This window comes from Uloborus diversus, chromosome 5, assembly GCF_026930045.1.
Source record: "Uloborus diversus isolate 005 chromosome 5, Udiv.v.3.1, whole genome shotgun sequence".
NCBI classification, from domain to species: Eukaryota; Metazoa; Arthropoda; class Arachnida; order Araneae; family Uloboridae; genus Uloborus; species Uloborus diversus.
Genome location: NC_072735.1, coordinates 109048610 through 109056302, shown reverse-complemented (window position 1 = coordinate 109056302; position 7693 = coordinate 109048610).

Sequence of the window (7693 nt, the reverse complement as noted above, 5' to 3'; positions counted from 1 at the left end):
GTACAGTAATTGTCAAAAAAAGCATCAAAATCATCACCAGTGACTTTTACCAGAAAAAAATCCAAATGAAAGTTAGTCAGTAATTAATTTTATACTGGAGGCTTCGTCCTTTGCTCGATTCGCTCGCTAACCCCCGTTCGACACCTACAGTATCTCAATGCCGCCTGCAGCGGGTAGTTTTTCCAAGAGAAAGAAAACCGACTTGTTGCATTTGATAAATAAAAAAGAGGAAAACTTATGCAAAAAAGTATCCTATATGAGTTTTTAACTATATTTGGAGTAAACCTAACTTGGTACCTTGGTAGCATTCGTAAAATCAAAACTGTAAACCGAAGGATGAAACAGCATTAATTTCAATATCTTTTCCATGGAACATTTTAAATTTATGTTTTTATTTCTCTAAAATACTTTTCCAACATGAAGAAGAGTCATTTAGCATTAATTTATATAAAACTAGTAGTACCCCGCACGGCTTTGCCCGTAATAGAAAAATTAAAAGGTCTTTTGGTTCGCCTGTGTGGCGAATTTGCTCTCCAATCGGCTTGTACCCATGTTACGGTTTCACGTTATGATAATTTCGTATCTCGCCAATTGAATTCTGCCCATGTTACGGTTCCACGTTATGATAATTTCGTAATTTACTCGTCCATCTTATGATAATTTTGTTCCTAAAATTGGAATAGAAAAAGAACTACATCGAATTTTTGAAAAATCGGTTCGAGGTGCACACCCCATGCTATAAACTAATTCTGTGCAAAATTTCATGAAAATCGGCCAAACGATCTAGGCGCTATGCGCGTCACAGAGATCCGGACAGACAGAGATCCTGACAGACAGAGATCCTGACAGACAGTGATCCTGACAGACAGAGATCCCGACAGAGAGACTTTCTGCTTTATTATTAGTAAAGATTATCTACTTTACATTAACATTACTCATGTTTCTTATGCTGATAAAATTTGTATGTAATTTAAAGGTAAAAAAAAGTGATTTTCCAGTTCTATTAACATGTGCCAATTACTGGATCACAAGGTGTCATACACTGGGGTATCAGGTGCCAATTACTGGTGATTTTGGTAACTTTTTATATGCATATTTTTTTTATAAAAGTATCGATTCAAATATTTTTGATTTTAGTGAACCAAATAGATGCACAGATGTGCACTCTTTGATACAAAAATATTTGCAAGAGAGTATTTTTTTTTTCTAAGTACTGAAAACAGAGGTAAATTTAAGGACAAACTCTAAAAGTGCCAATTACTGGGGTCTTTACCCTATGTCCAGATCAAAAACAAAAAGTAATTTTGTTGGTCCGCAGAAGAGGACAAGCCCCAGATAGCCATAGAAGAGATGTTATACATTATTAAAGATCCTCCTATACTCATTTCTTGTAGATATTTTTGTTTAGCAAAAGAGGAACATAATTCGGTAAAGAAACTCGCAGCATCTGTATTTAATGAAATATAAATACATAAATAATGACGTCATAAAATTCTGTTTTGACAAAACATAGCATTTTGACGCTAATTTTACTGTATGTTTGCTTAAAGTTACTTTAAACATGTATATGTCATCAAAATCCTTCCATGGTCATTACCATCCTTGCTATAAAATTGCTTATCCTCAAACTATTAATGCTCCAATTATTAATTAAATATATTTTAAATAGTTATTTCTATTAGTATTTTAGAAAGTATATTTACTTTAGGTTATAAGACTTAAGTTTAACGAGTAAAAATAAATGAAATAATGTATTCAGTACATTAAAAGAGAAAAAGAAGAATCTAATTTTTTTTAAATTTATTTATTGAAAGACTTAAAATGATATATTTGTATTGTTTTCAGTCAGGCAATTACTAGTACTTAATTGTAAACCTTAAAACTACTAAAAAAAATTATTTTATGGAATTTCTACATGATTTTTAACATGGGATGGTAATGACAATTTTTCTCATTTTTACAAACTAAATCATCAAAATCTGCAAAATAAATGTACATGTTCAATGAACTATTGTAGTTCAACCAAGATACATATATTGTCTTTCTAAAAAATGCCAAACTGCATCCTTCCTAAAAAGTTCAAAAAGTTAAAAATCCAGGATGCAAAATTCCACATTGCTGGAGAATAATGATCCATGTATATATACATTGTTATAGTTCAAAAAAAAACTTAATAACCGACTTTTTTACACGCTGAAATGGAATCTGCGATTTTTTTAAATGGAAAACATATTTTACCATTGGCAACTGAGAAATAATCCAATAAAATGAACTATAACACAGAGGAAGAGTCATTTTGGTGCCCGGGTATAAGGAACTTCTTTCGTATAATTTTGGTGCACTGAGTTCAAATATGACATCAGTTTTGGCCCAGGAGTTCACATTTATAAAATATAACATTGAAATCTTTGTGACAAGGGTTTAAGTTACATCCATAGATCAAATAAAATACAAAACATGGAATTTTTATTCCTATTGTATTGTGCAAATATTCAGAACTCAATTACCAAAGAGACCAATTAGGCTGTTGACCAAGGGTCCCCGATTTTTAAGAGCTCAAAAAAGACTAAAATTGTAGTAGTCTATTATTTTAGAAAAGAAAAGAAAATTAAGCTACTCTCCTTTATTTATTTATATTTTTTTTACAAATGTGGCATGCTCTGCCTCCCAACAAATATTTTGAATGAGAGGTTCAAAATCTCAACACCCCTGAAACCATCATTGCTGGTTCTCCATTAATGTTTATGTTTATAAGACTTGACTGTAGAGGACCCCCAAAAAAGTTTGATTAGGGTCACTCTTTATATTAATCGAGTCCTGAAAATATTATATACAAAGATCCAAATTGTCTCAGATCACTCAACGCGAATATATGCAAAAAAACTATACTTGCGAGCTATTTACTCCATGTAGTGAATTTTCCCGAACGTAATTGGACTGAAGACTGATAATAGGGAAAATATGCTGGAAGTAATTTTTGTTTCAGTAGCCTATACTTGATTTACAAATGTGCAAAATGGAGTTAAAACTGCACATTTTGGGTAAAACGGCAGAACTTATCTGAAAAAGTAGAGCTGCTAGAGAAAAATAATTTCATATTTTGATTCAGTGCCTCAAACGTATCTAAAATCAGTTCCCAAACTCTAGGCACAAAAGAAAAAATATTTGGGGAATTATTTTGTTCCTCTGCGTAATTGTTTTATGCATCTAAACCTGAATAGCGTTTTTGTTATTAATTTTTCATAGCCATATTTTCTTACCTTTAGATTATTTTAGTTGTCTTTCCTCCAAAGAATATTACTGATCTAATGAAACATATTGAATGTAAGTGAGTATGTCGTTCAGAGAAATCACTTGCGACTTTTTTAAATGAATGAAGTCGTACAAATGAACGGATCAAAAGAAGGAACGATCCTTTGATGAACGGATCACTAAAAAGAACGACATTGCCCACCTCTAGGCTCAATATTGTTGGTGCACGGTGGAAGTGTTAAAAAACATGGAATTCGTAGGAAGTGTGAAAGGCAGAAAAGTTGTAAGCAAATCAAGACTTCCACAATTCATCTGGGAGTTTGACGCCAGCTTTCAACTAAAATTTATTTCCCATTGCAAGCCAAAAACGCCGCTTCAAGAAAAAAAAACGTGTTTCACAAACGCTGGATTATAGAAACACATGTTTTTCTAGTTTTCAACTGGTTTTGAATTGGATTCGTCCAAGACCGAGCGCTAACCGTTTTAACTGCACTGTATTCGTTTCCGCTTGTCGCTGAATTATGTAGTTTTTGGCTTCAAATTTGGGGAAAAATCACTAAGATGTTGTCAAATGCCATTCAATACATGATGTCACTTCTGTCGCATTACTTCCGTGATTTTACTACCATTGTAAGTTTCTTTAACTTTAAGACTTATGACTTTCAAAAACATTTGTTTTTTTTACCGATTTAACTTCATCAAAAGAGTTCGGTTATTAAGAAGTACTTGATATAAATGTATTTAATTAATGATGAATCTAACAAAAAAAATTTTTCCTGGAATTAGCTGGAATTAAAATGTTTTCACTATTCACAAAAAATATTGCCATTGTAAATTGAATCAGTAGTAATAAATCTATATCGCATAATTCAAGATTTTTCAATTTTAGTTCCGATGCAACCAGTGGCGTAGCTACAGTGTTTGCCGCCCCGGGCGTTTCTTCAACTTGCCGCCCTTTCGTTGTAAAATAGCTAATACATTAAACTGTCAAGGGTTTTTTTAATTAAAACTAAAGATTTATAGGAAAAAAAGACGCCATTTCTACATACTTACAAAAGAAAAAAAACAGAAGAGTTGGGAGCACACTTGGAGAATATTGCTAAATTTATGGGAAAAAACGCAATTTTAGGCAATTTTTAGTAAAATGAAGGGAAAGGTAGAGTTGGGTTTGCTCCCGATTTTTTTCAAAGCTAAAGCTTCTTTTAGTGTTTCTTTATTGACGTTAGGGAATCGGCGGGCACCGCAAGGAAATGTTCCGAAATCAAAGTTTTAAAATGCAACTATAAATCAATCTGCATTTCATTTTAATCAAAATTTTAAAATACTCTGTGGGTGGTGAGGTTAAGAAAATCGAAAATTTTCAGCTCTAAAATATGCAATTTTAGCCTATGTTTTGCAACGCATTGCATGTGTATTCTAATGCAGTTGTAGTCGTTAGAGGAGAGAGGGGTGTTGAGGTTTCGTACTGAAGTATCTTTGGTGATTTACAGGAATGGGGAAGGTTTGGCTTCTTTCTTTGAAAATTGTTCAGCACCAAAGTCTCAAAAACGCAGTTCTAGGCTATCTTTAGTGACGTTAAAGGGTTCCTTAATGACACCAAAAATGTTGTGAACCTAGACGGCTCTCTCGTGGAAAATTTCCGTAATTGACGCCCGACTTTTGGCTTTGTTTGACATTGATAATGTTAGGAGCAAAAGGGGGGCAGAGGAAGGTTTCCCTCCCAAAATTTTCTTAAAGCTGCAATTTTAGGCTAGCTTTACGAAAGAAGGATTAGTGAGCTCTCTCACCCCCTAATTTCAAAAGCAGAATTTTGGGCTGTCTTTGGGGACGTTAGGAAAAGTTCTGAGGAGTTCGGCTTTCCTTCCTCGGAAGTTTTTCGGAATTGAAGTTTCCAAAACGCAGTTCTAATCTTTGGAGACGCTAGATAGGGGGGGGGCACTTAAAAAGGTTTCTCTCCCGGAAAAATTACGAAACTGAAGTCCTGAAATGGTATTTTAAGCTACCTTTGATCACGTTAAGAGATGAAGGGTAATCAAGGTTTAAATGCTGTTTTCACAAATTGATTGAAGTATCGAAGCTTTAAAAACGTTATTTCAGGCTATATGTTGAGACTTTAGAAGAGAGGGTAGGGAGTTTTCTCCAAGAAATTTTAAGGCCTAAATATGTACTTTTTAGCTGATATGCTCGCTACGTTAGAGCAAAAGAGAGGGTTCGGGGTTCTACACAAAAATTTTTAAACATTGAGGTCTAAAACCGTATTTCTAAGCTATCTTCTGTGATATCAGGAAAAGAGATGAAATATTCGAGAGCTCTCCCTTGCTAAAAACATTTGGAGCTATCTTTCCCGCCTTTTGACTACAGAGTGGAGGTGAGAGAGGTTTCTAACTGGAATTAATTAAAACTGAATACGCTAAACGCAATTTTAGACTATGTTTGGCCAAGTTGAGGGTCCAAACCAAATGATGAAAAATGAAATTTGCTTGCCTTCCATAAGGAGTAGACTAACTTGTGATCGAAAGTTATCGGATATATTTTCTACTCTCAAATGCGAAAAAACAGAAATCCTTTTTACTTCTTTTGAAATAGAGAACTCTTGTAATGAATGAGAAATCAAAGCAAACTATGAAAGATATAAAACCACCCCTGTGATGAGCAATAAATTGTTCGTGTACCATTCTTCATCTCTCCTTCCCTTTCTTACTCTTGTCACGCCCCCTCAGAAAAAAACAAGGAATTGTACTGATATGCTATCAAAAAAGACTTTTGAAAGTTTTTGAAAGAAAGCAAAACGTTTTGTATAAAAGTAATTTTAATGTGGTAGTGTTAGTAACAAAAAAGTCTTACAATTCGAAGATTTTCTTTTTGCCTGCAGAAACAGATTAAAACCATAATTTACTTGTTTGAAAAATATGTGTTTTTTTCACATCAAAAGGGTTAATTTGCCGCCCCTCTAAAAGTGCCGCCCGGGGCGGACCGTCCCCTGCGCCCCACCCTAGCTACGCCACTGGATGCAACTATAAATGTAAGGCAAATGAAAAAGAAAAAAGAAAAATTTTGTTGCGTTCAGAAACCTACGCAAAATAAAACAAACATAGGCTTTACAAAAACATATGAAACAGGAAGGAAGTTTTCTTTCCTTAAAAAGCAAATTGATACTGTTACAAATTCTGTAAATAGTAATTATTGTAGTAACGTAACCTGTAAATAGTTTCCCGTAATGAATATACAACCCCTTAACATATGGCTAAAGTATACAACCCCTATTCTTTTTTCCTTTTCATTGATCAAAATTTGATAACGGTCTACGCATTTCGCGAAGAGGTAAGAATGTTGTAGAAAATTCTTTTCGGTGTATATAAGCCGTTAGCGATGGATAAACAGTTAGTTTCGATTCAGATTTCGAACTGAGGAGAGCTTTTGCTCTGTTTATAGCGAGGCATTTCGCTGTGTTGTTTTCGTATTTGGAAGTAAATACGTGTGTAAACGTTGAGTTTACGGTGTTGTGTGATAATTGCTTAATTGCTGATGAATAATTTAGCAGTTGTTGAAGATCTTTCCTGTACATAGTGTAAATAAATTTCCTGTGTTTTTATCAAGAACTGTGTCTTCATTTCAAGAAAGTGGAAGTCGCACCGAATCCGTTACAATTTGGCGCCCAACGTGGGGCTTCTTCTGGACTTTCTTGGAGTGAGTGTGACTTTGGACATTTTTTTTTCATAAAGACTGTTTGAATTTATAGACTTTGTTTTTATGGTGATTACTCGCGCAATGGATGACCAATTAAAACAACTTCTGGCAGCAATTAATGCCGTGAAAAGTGACTTGACCGAAAGTTTGGCGGCTAATCAAGAACAATTAAAAAATGATATGGCGACTAACCAAGAACAATTAAAAAATGAATTGGCGACTAACCAAGAACAATTGAAAAATGAATTGGCGACTAACCAAGAACAATTGAAAAATGAATTGGCGACTAACCAAGAACAGTTAAATAGTGATTTAACTGCTAAAATTACTACAAGTCAAGATGAAATAAAAAGGGACCTAACGTCGATGAAAACCATGATGGAGAATCAACTAACCGCAATGGGAGATAAAGTTGAGGCTCTGGAAGAAAAATTTGATACTGTGGAAGAGCGTATCGCCAATGTGGAAAATAAGTTGGAAGAAGAAGACAAGAAATTTACTCTACTTAAAGAAGAGATCTTTAAGGACGTGGAAAGGAGACTGGCGACCGCGGAAAGCAGCTCTGTACAGTTTGGCGCTCCCACATCGGTTGCTCGACCGTCCATTAAACTTGCCACATTTGATGGGAAAACTTCGTGGCAGGTTTACAAAACTCAGTTCATGATAGTGGCGGAAGCGAACGGATGGGACTCTGCTACCAAGGCCTGTCATCTTGCAGCATCCCTGAGAGGTGACGCAGCGGACATTCTCCAGA